We start from the raw sequence: 14,673 nt of genomic DNA on the forward strand, positions 1-14,673 counted from the left end.
TTCACAGCTCTGCCCACCCGCCCCCGGACCCCCTCCCCCGTTGGCCCGGGCGGTACCGGCGGGCGGCACGCACGGAGCCGTGCGGAGCACCGGACCGCGGCACAGCTCCGCCTCCACCAGCCCTGTCCTGCTCCTTCCCGTTCACAGGTGGGGTTCTGTGCGTTCATCAGTTAAAAAAAATTAAGAGACTACATTGACGAATTAAACTAAAAGCTGAAAAGTTTATGAAGGAAGCCAACGAAACCTCAAATAGTGCAAGGCTTTCAGGAGTCGTGGGCTTTTTAGTGGGGCCGTGACAACACAGCCCCTTTGGTCATCTCCACCCGCTGCTCCCATTGCTGTGCTCAGCCCCGAGCTGCCGGGGCGGCTCGTGGCACTGCAGCCCGGCCCCGCGGTCACACGTGTGCAGCGCTGCTCCAGCCCCGCCGCGGAGCAGCAGGCGCCGTGCGAGGCGTGCAGGATGCACGAGGGGTTATTGCCCCATCTCTTTGCTACTGCTGAAAAATCTGTGTAGGCCCTCTCGCACATTTTGGGGCTAACAGCACGAAGCTTGAGGAGAAAGAGAATTCTAGGCAAGATCCGCACCTGCTGAGAACTTCTGATCTGCAGACAAGCCACAGTACCATCACCAAGGAGATTTAAGAAGCGTGAGCAAGTGCTGGGGATGGGGCAGGAAGGAGCCTGTGATGGGCTGCATTCTGTGGGAAGGAGTGGCACAAAGGTGATGGCACACAGCTGCACGTGGCCCTCTCCCTGCTTGGCCTCTACCCCGATGCCCACAGACCAGTTTATGTTCCTTAACTCATACAGCAGCACTGCTACAGCTCCAGATTGCTGCCATCGAATGCGAAAGATAACACCGTTCTACAGCTTCCAGTCACAACCAGAAAGAAAATGTCTGTAAGTGCTATGCACTGCGAGGCAGGGTCAGGGGAAGCCCACTGCCACTGAGAGCAGCCAGGTGCTGCCCCAGCCCATCAGCCGGAGCCCAGCGTGACGCACCGTGATGCTGCGGCAGCTGGGTAACTCCTGCAGCAGAAGCACAGCAGTTGTCCCGCTCAGCCTTCTGCTTTCCTCTTGGGCTGAGGGGTTTCCACAGAGCTGTGTACAACTCCCTGAAGGGTTCTGCTGCCTCTGAGCGCTAGGAACGAAGCCACGGTCCAGCAGCAGTCCTGAGCTCGCTGCAAGTTAAGCCTCACTTCAGGAACATAATGGCCAAGAGATCAGTGCTCAGCCTGCCTCCTTAGAATTGGATGTCAAGGAGCTTTTGCTGTAAAGAGTCTCCCAAGAAACAAAGTAAATTGTTCTGTCCTTTTAAAAATGGAAAGTGCCTTGGAAGAGTGATGTATTATTTGCCTGGCTGAGTTTTCTCTCCATCTCGTCAAAGCCTGACGAGTGCTGGCACTTCTGCCTTCTCAAGCAGAGCTCAGTGTAACTGGACCACATCTAATGCCTGCACAATGCAAATGAAGATTGAAGCGGTTGTTTCCTTTGATGTGACTAAACGCTCAAAAAGGATATTTTCCCTTAGATTCTCACGAGAATGGAACTTCTTTCAGAAGACCTGTTGATTTTCTGCTTTTGTTAAGGTCTGAAGCCATTCCCGAGCCAAGGCAAAAGATGAGTGTGGTAGGACGGGCCTCTTCTAAGACAGAAGAAAAGAAAATTCATTTTTCCTATTTTCAGCAACTGTTAATCTTGTGGAGCGTGAAAGGCACATTGCTATAGAGGCTTCAGGCTGACTGCTGACAGTCACACGGCTGATCTAGTATACTTCGTACAAGAAGCATAGACAAATATTAATGCAGTGGGATCAACTATAATTGCTCTCCTTCAGACGTTCAAGATACCCTGGAAGACTGGTGAGCAGAAGGGGCAAGAGCTTCTTCCACTGGGACATTCAGGAAAGATTACATAACAAGGAAGAGATAAAAGTAGAGCTAATATATCTCTTAGCTGAAAAGATTCCCCTTTGCTGCCCAAGACAACAACAGCTATTCAGATTCAGTTTTTCTGATACCAGTGCTCATGGCTGGAACACACACCAGAACCTGGGGCACCCCCGGCACAGGGATAACAACTGTTGCCACAAACAGGCTTCCAGTTCCTTCCGGGAGGCCAGCACAAACAGTTCCCTCAGTCACAGCCCTCACTGCATTGTTCACTTACAGACTCCTGAGAACAAATAACCATAAGGTACTCCACATGGGGTTAGACCTTGAGATCACCCAGAAACATAATTAAATGCAAAATCAGCTACGTGTGTGCACAAGAGTGTCCAGGTCTTCCTTCTCTTCAAAGCTAAAGTAGCTCCTTATGTGCTTCAGTGGCTCATTAGAGTAATGAGGTCCATGTGGCCTGATTGACAAGGTTGCTCAGGACACCAGCTGCCTCCCCACCACTCTGCAAGTTGGGGAAGGAGGAACTTCCACTTAAACTAATTCAGAGCAGCTCAACTTCCAGAAAATACCATGACCTCCCCAGGCTCTGTGAAGCATCTCCAACCACGCTGCCTGGCTTTCTAGACCCTTCCCAGTCTACAACGACAATGGGAACTTGTATGGATAAGAATGAGTGAGGAATTTTCAAGTGGTTCTAGAAATAATGTATGAGCTCTGTTATATATGGGCTAATGAACTAGTTTCTCTTCCTTAATGTAAGCTTTTACACCAGGAGGGAAAAAACCTAATAAATTGAATCTTTTATATCTGAAACTATGTAATTTTAACAGTAGCACATAAGGGATTTCAACAACACGATGTACGTGATTTTAGATGCTCTTTGAACATGGCTTTTTCATCAAACATACCAGCAGTCCCAAATATTTTCATGCAACTCCCTGCACAACAAAGTAAGCAGCACCTCAGTTTGAGTAGTGCTGGTATCTTGAAAGATTTCCAGCTCCTTACTATTTGAAATTATGGTTTAAACACTACTGAAGCATAGAGGTACTGACCCACGAAAGATTCTTGTGTGTATGGTACAGGACAAGCTGAAGGTCATCTATGGGCACAAACATGCTGCTACCTCCAGCTGATAAGCAACAAGAACGTAGATATGCCAGGAGTTTTGCAGTTTGAATCAAGAATAATTTTTCATGTGATAAAAGCTCCTACTATTCCGATTTTGTTTTTGTTTGAGAGGGAGGTAAAACACCAAGAAGTTCCTTAAAAAAATGTTCATTGTCATTCCTTAACAGGTGTGAGTCTAGCTCAGTTAATTGATGATTTGGCATGCACAGTTATCTGAAGAAGTCAAACTGTAAGGAATATATTCAAATGCACTGTTATGGATATTCAGCAAATTATACATTCACAGTTGCTATGGCAAACATCAAAAATGAAAACAATTCAGACAGTTTTAATAACTATAATGACAGTGTTGGAACCCCATTTCTTTTGAATTGTTTGCACAGAGTTACTCCATGATTTAGAAGCAAGGAATGCCAAGTGTTCTTGCAAAAAAAATCCTGTAAAAATCTATGTAAATAGAGATGTTTTAAAACCCTCACAATGACAGAAAATAAATGTTTTTGCCCTTTCCTCGCTCTGCCTACAGAATCAAAAGGAAAAAACCACAACACTCAACCAAGTCAACATGTATGCATAAATCCAATGCTACTTCACTGTATTTGTGAAGCATAATTGCCAGTTCTCGAGTTCATCAAAACGAGGTAAACATCCCCAAACACACATTTCTTCAGAAAGGTCTTCCAGAGATGTGTACTCTATTTAAGACTCTGCCTTCCAAGTAACTTGCCCAAAACGCTGTGTGGAAGCTAGAGAAGAATGTAAATTTCCAAGAACTGAAAACACTGGATCAGACTCGTGCCGGATGGAACTGCATAGCGCCTTAGCAGGGAGTCAGTCAATTTCCAAGCTCTGGGGTTTGCAAGCATCCTCCTCCCATTCCTTCTGCAATTCTGAGCCCATTTATTTCCCTCAAACACAAACCACATTCAAATAATCTCTAGCAGAACTCTGCAGACTAGAGGGAATTTATACAAGACTAAGGTGAAGCACAGCTCAGGAGCCGCCGGAACCTTTGTAACAGACCTTGAAGGAAGATGTTTTTGCTGAGCAAAGCCTTGTAAAATTTCTGCAGGTATCTCAGCCAGCAGCCTCAACACTAAACATGGTATTCACCTGTCTAACCAAAATCAACAGCACAAATGCTCTGTTCCTGGCACTGAGTCTTGGGGAAAAACACACGGCCAATAGGGCAGCGTGCTAGACTGGAGCCCCATTTATCCTGGTACAACTTCAGACACCTTCAGAAGTGACGTCCACGGGTGTCAACGTGGCGGCTTTGCTGCTGCCACAACAGCAGGGCTGCCTGCCACACACCGCACTGCGGCACGCTGCTGCACACCGGGGCTCCTTCCATGGCAGTCCCCAGAGCTTCACTTCTGCTCTGGGTTGGGGCAGACCGCCTTCACTTTGGTTCGCTATACATGCGCTAAGCACCCCGGTAGCACTAAGAAAATTACTATCTTGCTGTAATGTACACTCATAAACCAGATAGAAGACCAAAAAAAGTAAAATATGAGGTAAATTAAAGCTCCCAACTAAGGGGATTTACCAGTAAGTCACCATAAACTTCAGATAATTTATTTTTTCAATTCTGCTGCAACTTTCTCCCCTTCTTCTGGACAAGCCATTAGACATGATGATTCAAAAATTAAAGAAAGTGTCTATTGACCATTATATCAAATTCTAATTTTAGCCAGAAAAAAATAATTAAGCAGTGATTTACTCTGGTAGTCAACTTATATTAACATTTTTTCCCCCTGTTTATGTAATTCTGGCAAAATCTAATAATATATACAACGCTCATAAATGCTGGGCTAGATTTAGTAAAGACAATTTCCTACGCTATATTCAGGGCATTTCTCTCTGCATTCTGTTAGAATGAGACAATCAAATTATTTAGCTTAAGGAGGTAATATGACTGTCATCCACAGTGGCTTCATTTATAATTTTAGGGTAGCCTTCAATAAGATACATCCAAGAATACATTTTATTTATTTATTTTAAAGCTGTCATCCTGAAACAAGCCGCATATGCTGGCCGTTACTGTCTGGGAATGTTTTTACCCCCACATCCAAAACCTTGTCATCTGCTAACCTGCTTTTATTGCCTAAGCAGCAAGAATAAAGAGTAAATCCTTCAACCAGTCCAGCAACGCCGTCCCACGTGGTGTTGGTACGCAGCTGGCTCTGTTGTGGCCAAACACAGCTCCCACCTGGGACTGGGCACGAGGCTGCAGGACAGATGTGGCAGCAGCAGCACATTGCATCCCAGCAGAGAGCATGAGCAGAACCCGCACTGCAATGAGCATCACTAGAGGAAAAGGGCACGTTCTGCAATTGTTACTTTCTCATCTCTTTCAAGATGCTGTAATCTTCAGGTTAGTTCGGTGTCAGATCTCTAGCAACAGTTGAAGCAAACATAATGGGAAAGTATGTTTAAAGCCCAAATCCCTGAAGGTACACTACTAAATTTCTGTTCCTACTTTTAAATAAATACCTTTTCCAGGATACTTAACTCCTCCGAAATTGGACTGCTGTCTGTATTAACTGAATAAAAACGGATTTAAGAGCCAAACTTCAGTCACCAAGGTATGAAAATGTCAGCCTCAGGCACAGAAAACAGAAGAATGAGTAATGGAAGACGACAAACAAAAAGAACTGAAGGAAGAGAAAACTGATGATGGTAGTGGAGAGGCAGAAGATGTTCAAAGCCATGTGGATTCAGGATCCAAAAGCCAGAGAGAAAGTCAAATTTAACTGAGACTGCCTGCTTGCGAGGAGCTTCCGATGGCAGCACCACCCAGCCTCTGCCCTTCGCCCAAAAATCTGTCCTGGAGTTATCAAACCAAGGCTACATTCACAAACTCCTGTCATTTATTCTGCACATATGAAAATAATGCCCCTAATAATATCCTTTTCTTCCTGTTAGACCCAAAGTGGAAAGCCAGATGGATTTGATGGTCACTGGAGGTTTCTTCCAACTGAACTATTCTAACACAGAAACATCATTAACAAACAAGAAAACGCTCAAGGTTTTCAGATAAAAAGCATTACCATTGAAATCATTATCTCATTTCTTTAAGGGACTGAGCCAAGACTGGGATTCTGCCATGCTATAAATTCACAATGAGAAGGAACTTCCCTTGTAATAAATGATGTTTGTTTAAGAATAGATAAACCAAATGGAAGTACAACTCCAGTATCACAAACCAGAATCAGCTGAGGCCTGCTTGCAGTGGTACTGCGGCAGCGCAGCTGTTCAAGTATCTCTTGGGTGCCTGGCTGGTACCTTACTGCACAAAGCCTCCCTCTGTCATTAAGGATAGCAACAGTTTCAAGAAACAACAAACAATGCCTTTAGTATTTTCTCATTCATTTTACCTACAGAACAGGGTTTTCTTTCTAGGTTTGCCTAAATCTTGTCTTTATCATTAAAACAATCCTTTCACGTGTGACCCATGACAGTTCACAGAATACAAGATGTATACGAACAGTAGGCTCACAGTGTGCAGGAGCAGCCAGTCTTTACTCAGATGGTTTAATCTGCGAGTTCGCAGTTTTCACCTCAGCTTCCTGCCCTGAGGAAAATAACATTTTTTAACCTGGAGTAAATCAGCTCCCACACTTTGTGTAGCAGAGTGAAAATTAAGATGTAAAGGAGTAAAGAAGAACCCTATTGTTCTACAATACAGTTTGCCAAGACGGGCACATCAGTTCTTTACAGAATCCAGTGTCACGTACGAAGCGTTTCAGCTCGGGACAGCATGAAGGCAAAACCAGGAATGCAAACCTGCCAGAACTGCAGGCAAGGACAGGACAGCCCTACACAGACAACCCTTTTTATTGAACTAAGAAAGGAAAAACCTTATGAAGTTTATGCACTTTGTCAGTGCTAAGTGAGACACATTACCTTTTTTTTTTTGACAGCATTAGTCTATATTTAACATTTACCTAAAGGACGATTTGTCAGGGAAATAATGCATCATATTCTCCAAAAACACATGTTAGCACAACCTCCTCTGACCATTTACATGACATCCACAGCCTTCTCCTTACCCCTGCTTACCTCTAGGAAAAGCCTGCCATGCACATTTTACAACTTGCTCCAACTGACCACAACTTGCTGGTTCTCTCTGCCTCGACAGGACCAACGCCGAGCAATGCTACAGCAGCACCCAAGGACTGGACACTACCAACCACCTGCAGTCAGCACAAAATGAGCTTTAAAGTAACTTCCACGGACTCTTTAGAAAGGGAGACAGATTCAAAATTAGCAAGTGCTCCTCAAAAAAAGGATTATGCATAAAATTACTTTTTTAAATCTGGTAATAGGACCATTAATATTAGAATTAGCTTTTATTCTTGGAATGACATCTTTCCACTTCCATCTCCAATTAAGCTGTACAACCTGTGCCCTAGCATTCCCCTATTTGATTTTTTTCATGACATCTCCTGCTTTAAAGAAAAAGAAAATAAGAAAATAAAGAAAAAATAATACTAAAACTAGAAGTTAATCTTTCTGTGCTATAATTGACTGATGAAAATCAACTGAGAAGTGCAAAAAGTAAACAGATCCTAATCACAGTAACAAGTGTAGTGTTAATGAAACCAGGTGGTCACCTGGACCATCAGCCTGAAGAGCACAGCTCAGATGTGGACCTGCAGGGTCTGCTCACGAATTTAAGCATAATCCAAGGGCTGCATTTACTTCTGGTGTATTCAGCACTAAACCCTTACAGCTAGGATTAAAATCTGGGGGATCAAATTACACTCTTAACCTCAAGAATCCATCACAATCCAAATAACCGTGTTTTACACAAACGACACAAAGGCAGAACTGCCAGCATGCAGTGGCCACTTGGAAACAATGTAGGCCAAGTGTATAAGGGTGAAGGCTGCTGGAAGCACCCAGCACAACACTGCTAAGCCCTTGTACCACTGTGGCCCTCAGGATTGACTGAGATGGACACACACGAGCATTCTCCTTCCTTCACAGGGAGCCCAAGCTGCAGCTGGACAACACTTGTGCTTGAGCTCTGTCAGTCTTGTGGGCCATGCTTTGAACTGACAACTGCCACACCTCTCTGATCTCACAAATGTACATAATTTTACCCCAAACCTTTGCCTTGGAGTCAAGCAGGCAGTGTGTTTGACTTTTTACATGGTGTGAGCCCTAAAAAGAGTAAAAGAAAGGTTACACCACAGTACAGACCAAAAAGCATTTAATTAATCCCAAAGCACTCCCTCCTGTGGAAAAACACAGCACACTGGAACTCTGTCCTTACTGAACTAGATTCGTGGAGCCATCGTATAAGGCTAAACCAGTTTTTCTCTACAGACTTCTATTCAGATTCCCATTCCGTTTCATTCAGGCCATACGGGTATTCCCACTAGAGGGATGTTTTCTATGGGCAATTGTGATTAAGAAATGCTTCATCCCTCACCAGGAATAACCGGTGCAATGGCATTTGAAGAAACATGTCCTAGATCATCATTTGTACTTAACATTTCCTTGCTCGTGCATTAACTCTACAAAAGCTCTTATTTTCTGAACTTTTACACACAACTCATTAGCCACACCAACCCTGTAAAGCAAGGAGTGTGTGAGGGGCAGGTCCCCACCACCTACCACAGGAAATCCAGTATTGTCTGTCTCAGAACAAAAAGAAAAATCATCCACTCCTTTGTTTTCTGACAGTCAGTTACCTGCTTTTGTTCTAAAAATAAAAGTATCCTTAGTTCGGATGAATACAGTTGTACGTAGACAAATTGTGTGGCAGATTGTTAATACGCTCAGAGTAATTTACACAAAATCAAAATTTCAAAACTGATGAGCCCAAATATTCTAAGCCAAATGGAACACTCCAAAGATGGAGGAATTCTAACTGCTCCGCCTCCAACCGTCCTGCCTTTGACATTGAGGGTGAGATCTTCAAATGCAATGACAAAGAGATTTTGTCTGACAAACCACTTATGGAAGAGTAACGATAGTGAACTTTAAGATCCAAGTACGTAAGCAATTCACATTCTTGTCTTGCATGCTCGCAAGTGGTAAGGGGAGGTATCCAACCCTGGACTCCTGGATGCAGTTCTCTCTCAGATAAGCAGCTTCCCTCACCACCTCTGTCTGTCACACCATGCCACCTGGGTGACTGGCAGCATCCTACCTCCCACCACTGTGTTCTCCCACCAGCCCCAGTGAGCTAAGCATTAGCAGGAGAGTAAGCAAAACAGGAGACGTATTTCCCAGTGCTCCCCCACAATTTTAAACCCAAATGCTAACAAGATGGAGGGAAGAAAAACAAACTAAAATCTACAGGCTACCCTGGTAGGCAACTGTCTGTCCTCAGGGTCATATAAGATACCACGTGCTGGAAAACAGCAGAAGTGAGGAGCTGGCAACATCAGAAGCACAATGCCTGCAGAAGTGATTATTCTGATGCCAAATCCGGTCCTATCTGAGCTTCCCAGCCACTGCTGAGTTGACAGCACACGCAGCAATGCCAGAGCTGGCAGAGATGATGCTGAACACAGCTAGTGGCTACTAGCCACCTTAAAGCAAAAGCACCAAGATTTCCTTGGCCTAATGTATAATGGCATCAATAGTACAAGTACCTGAACATAGTGCTCTTTGTCAGAAGCACAGCAAATACTGAAAACAACTCCCCATTCCCTGCTTTCCCTTTGCCTCAGACTGCTGTGATGCTGAATTCACAGGGCTGGAACAGAGAGCAGCCAGAAGCCATGGCCTGGGAAACCAGCACAACTGCACGAACACAGCACGTGCCAACAGTGAGCGCACTCCATTTAAGCACCACAGACAACGGGGAAGAATTTCATACCTCAGAGAGCATAACAGATTTACATCAGAGTTTATACAAACAGCTGAATAACATACCAACAGCCTTAACATTCACATATGCAGAAACAGAAGGAAAAAAACAATCAGATCTACCAAAATACAAATGACAACAACAGCAATTAGCTCATTCATATTTTAAGAACACCCAAATTTTCAACTCCAGTGTTATTAGATTAAAAACAAGATCATTGTGTATTTTAACTATATAATAGCTTAGTGTAATGCTGAAATGGGATGGAAGGTACCATGATAACAGCAGGGTGGCAAAGTCCCTGACTACAACAAATGAGAACAAGACCAAAAAAAGCATCCACAGACACAGAAATGAGGGCAAAGAGCTGCTTACCTTCAGAAGGTCTCAGGTACACAGGGATCTCCAGCACAATACCCTCACCTCCACTGCCAGCCCTTAAATGAGGGCTGGGAAGGGGTGGATCCTGGCTCCACCCCTTCCTGTCTCTCAGGTACATTGCACACACCTGAGCTCCCCTGGGCTGGCCCTGCCTTCCCACCAGGTGCTCCATCACTGCTTCAGGTCACAGCTTAGCACTGGACTATACATGACTGAGCACACAACTACACTTACACAACTCCTAACCATTAAAAAACATATGTATTTAATATTGTTTATATAGTATTTCAAGCATAGGTTACATTTCCCAAACAGCATAGGGCAAACGACTATATTTGCACTAAAGGAACTGAAGCAGCTGTTGTTCCTCCCCTTTGACATCACGCTGCCTAAGTGTAACAAGGACTTCAGCACATCCTATAGCATCCAGAGCTACTCCTTATTGACAAAAATGGGAAGGTATTTCTACTAAGCAGAGGCAACAATAAACCATAATATCGAACCCAATTAATATTTTCATTGACACAGTAGAAATTAACTTTTCATACAGCCATTCTGCTAGAGGTAAGGTAGAGACTCACTTTGGAGATGGAAGAGCTGGTAGGAAATACAAGCTCCTACTTCCAGCTATGATCACAGCTCAAAATGCAAAGAGCTATTAGTGCCAAGTGGTTTAAGTAATTCCTATACATCTCCTACTACTGAAGATTTTCTTGCTCCCTGCCTGTTCCTTCCACCACTTTTGCTGCTGTTGGATGAATATAACCAAGGCCTTTCTATTGCGTGGCTCTGTGCAGGTGTGATTTAATCCACTTCCCAAGTCCCTAAGTGGACTGTCATGCCTCAGTTATAATTTCTCAGAATGAAAGAACCAATAAGAAGTGATTCCTTGGGGCATCTCAACAATATGAACACAAAATGCAGTAAAAACAATCAGAGTAGCAGAAAGTAATTCAGTCTTTGTGGAGGCAACTTGTTTGCAAGACAGATCAAACATTTTAACCTTATGTATTTGACCATCTCATTTCTTTTTTGTTCTCATCACAAAATATTGCAGCAGACAGCCTAGGATGAGTGCTAGACTAATTTGAGAGTGTCACCCACAGGTCAGGATGAGACAGCTGCTGGATCTGCAAGAAGGTACATGCAAGGGGGCACGTGTAAGCGTGGTGGGAACTTGTAGGTATAGAACAATGTGGCTCTGGGGAAAATCTAGCATGGAAAAAGTAGGTCAACAGTGAGAGGTGTCACTAAAACTTCATGCAGAATTGAGGAGGAGGGAATTCAGAAAACACAGCTACCGTTTGAGGGGACGTGTCATTTGCCTCATGAGGGAAAGTAACACATGAAGCCCTACAGACTCCAAAACGCACTCAATTAGCTGTTTCTTTTACCTTTTTGTTCTACCCAGCATTTCTTCAAGAGCACTGTCATCTCTGGCTTTGGCATCCTACTCATCATCTATGAATTCATGTTGCCGTTTCCTTCCTGAAAGGAAAAAGTCCCATAGTCAGTCATCTGCTACACAGAATAAAGAACAACTTCAACAGTATCTTTGCCACTATTTGAGTTTGAAGACCCTTGTTCCTTGAGCAGACAGGACCCCAAGCTGTGTTCTCTACTAATGTCATTCATCCTCCATTCTCTGATCAGCCTGTGTTGGCTCTAGAAACTTACCCCAAATTTACCTGTAAGCAGCTGAAAACCTCAGACACGTCTGGAAAGAAGGAGCAGGACAATGACTCACCCAGAGTAAAGAACTCCCAGCAACAACAAGAGAGGCTTGTGCCAAGCAAATGGCTTTATTTTATTTTATAGCATTCTGAAAGTGTTAATCTATAAGAAACAGAATTAATACAGCACTGAGAAAACACACAACGTTAGGGAAGTCTCCATTTCAAATCACATGAGCCAAATTAAAAATAAAACTAGACACAATTGTACAAAGAGGAGACAAAAAAAATCAATTTTCTCAAAGAGATAACATGAGGGACTCCCATAGGGGTTGGCAAATTCTGGAAGAGAGAAAGAGATTATATTTTATGGGAAGAGATTCAATAACCATTCCTTTCCCATAAAGCTAGTGATGGAGGATTGTCACTGCTCCATAGACACGCTGTGCACATTTCAGGACAACAGTAACAGAAAATCAATAGCATCTTTTATATGTGAAAAGACATTATCTCTATGGACTCCTAATACTAACAAATTGGACCGTGGAAGACCTCTACTAAAATACAGCAGTCACCGTTAATCTAGCTGTAAGAGAGGGGCAGCATGCTGTTCTCCATCTTCGGATGTTTTGTTTTGCGTTTGTTTGCTTTTAAAGAAATAACTCAGATCCAAGCTTCGCCTTCCACTGAAGCCGAAGAGCCCCCAGATGACACTACATTAAAGTCTAACAAAGTTGAACCCTGGCTCTGCTGCTCGAAAGCCCCATTGGCATACATTTCTTCCCCAGCTGACGGCTGTAATCATTAGGAGGTAGGAACTTTATCAGGTGGTAATTTGACAGCTTTGACAAGCTCAGCTGAATTTATGGCATCTTCTGCTTTTTCCCTCCACTGCTCTGAGATAGAACCAAAGTTAATATCAGCAAAAAAACTACATGTGGGGGCAGGTTTCCAGTGATGACTATGTGATTCTAGTGACTAAGAAACCTGACAAACAAGGCCCCGCATGCACCGGCCACTCTCACCAGGCTGAGGAAGAAGGGCCCCACTGAGCCCACCAACAACACCTGCCCCTACTTTGTGAACTCCACACTTAAAGCTAAGAACAGCAATGCTCAGTGTCATCCCTTTCTCAGTGCAGGCTCTGAACAAAGCACGTACTTTATAAGCAGAAAAAACTAAAGTCATTACAGATTTGGGGAAAAAATTAATGAGTTTCTTTGATTTGAATGGTTCAGTGTAAAAAGGCACCAGACCAGTTCTGAGAGGAGGAAAGGTGCAAGAAACCAGTAAGGCTGCTCACAGCCTCCGAAAGCAGCACGCCAAGCACCTTGGAGAAGCAGCAGCCATCTGACAGCACAGGAGCTGCTAAACCCTGGATCTGACTCTTGGGGTCTGCTGCTCTCATCACAAAGGTTGCACTCCACGCAGAACCACAACGCCTTCCTGGGCACTGCCAGGAACCTGCACGGAGCAGTGTGGGCAAGAGACACTCTGCACCCAGAGCCAGAACTTGGCAACTCAGTGAAGCACAATAAATACCTTCCCCCCCCCTCCAAAGGGGGAAAGTTGTAGCAAAAGGCTACAGAAGTTACTTTTGCTCCACCATAATTTAATGCTTTAAAGAGCTGTCTCCACATGCTTAGAAAGCACAGTTCATATTTAGCTCACTAAAGTCTTACTTCTCTCTTCCTGTTTTTCCCTGCCAAGATGTGACATCTGTGGACTGTTCCAAAAAATTTCCCCTGAATCATCTGTGATGCATGCAAAGCAATGGCCAGAGCTGGCAGCAGGCAGCTGTGTCTTTCAGGAACACATTAGGTCAGCCCAGTAAGGGCAAGGATTCCCAGTCACACTGCCACTGATATCCCTAACGGCCACAATTCCCACATCGCATTCAAAACAGAGCACAGCGTGGACAAGACCAAGCCCACAGGACACAGGCCGGTGCCGTGGCAATTTACACCCTCAGAACATGAAAAGTCTTCGCGTTTTCTGCCTTTGAAACCATGGGGAAAAACGATTCCAACAGGTGTGCGCACGCAGGAGCACTGCGCCGCTCTGCGAACCAGACCCGCTCCGCGCGGCTCCTCGCCAACATTACTCGAGTAATGGAACCAAGAGGGCTTACAGGAAGATTCAAACCGGGTTAGCTGAACTTCGGAATGGGAAACCAGATCCAGCTTCACGTTGCAGCGCCCTAGGGCTAACGAGAGGGCTTCCAAGAGCTCCGCTCCGAGCACGGGAGCGCTCCGGGACCCCCAGCCCCGCGCACGGGAACGGCACCGCGCCCCTCCCCGCGCCCAACGCGCCAGCGGACGCACGCTGCTGGCAGACGGCGCTCGGCCGCTCCGCTCGCTGTTCCCCGCTCTGTCCCAGCGGCTGCCACGCCGCTGAGCCCCTCCTCCGCTTCCCCTCGGTGCTCGAGTCAGGGCCCGGCCCCACCACAGCGGTTTGGAACGGCCGCGGCACTCCCGGACGCAGCGCCCCGTCAGCCCGCGGCCGCTACCGGAGCGCTCGGACGGCGCCGCACCAGGCCCCGGAGCGCCACTCCCGCTCCAACGGCGCGCCCCAGAGCAGGGACCGAACCGCAGGGCGCAAGGAAACCGCGAGGGAACAGGCGCCCGAGGAACACCGGGCCGAGCACTCACCGCGGCATCCGCGCCCGCCGCCGCGCGCCGCGCTTCACGGCTCCCGGGGCGGGGCCTGCCCGCGCCTGCGCACATGGCCCCGCCGGCACGCGACCCCGCGCGCA

General features: G+C 45.5%; 1 long non-coding RNA gene across 2 annotated transcripts; it reads right to left on the minus strand.

Moving 5' to 3' along the window:
- LOC110408565 lies at positions 194-14,616 on the minus strand. 2 transcript variants are annotated; one of them, XR_002444428.1, is made up of 4 exons: positions 14,570-14,615; positions 11,640-11,733; positions 10,240-11,375; positions 194-1,645 (listed from the first exon to the last, which is right to left on the minus strand). It is a non-coding gene; the product is annotated as an uncharacterized LOC110408565 (long non-coding RNA). The 2 variants fall into 2 exon arrangements; XR_002444427.1 differs by lacking the exon at positions 10,240-11,375 and having other exon boundaries at positions 14,570-14,616.

The sequence above is a fragment of the Numida meleagris genome, chromosome 20, assembly GCF_002078875.1.
Source record: "Numida meleagris isolate 19003 breed g44 Domestic line chromosome 20, NumMel1.0, whole genome shotgun sequence".
Taxonomy (NCBI): Eukaryota; Metazoa; Chordata; class Aves; order Galliformes; family Numididae; genus Numida; species Numida meleagris.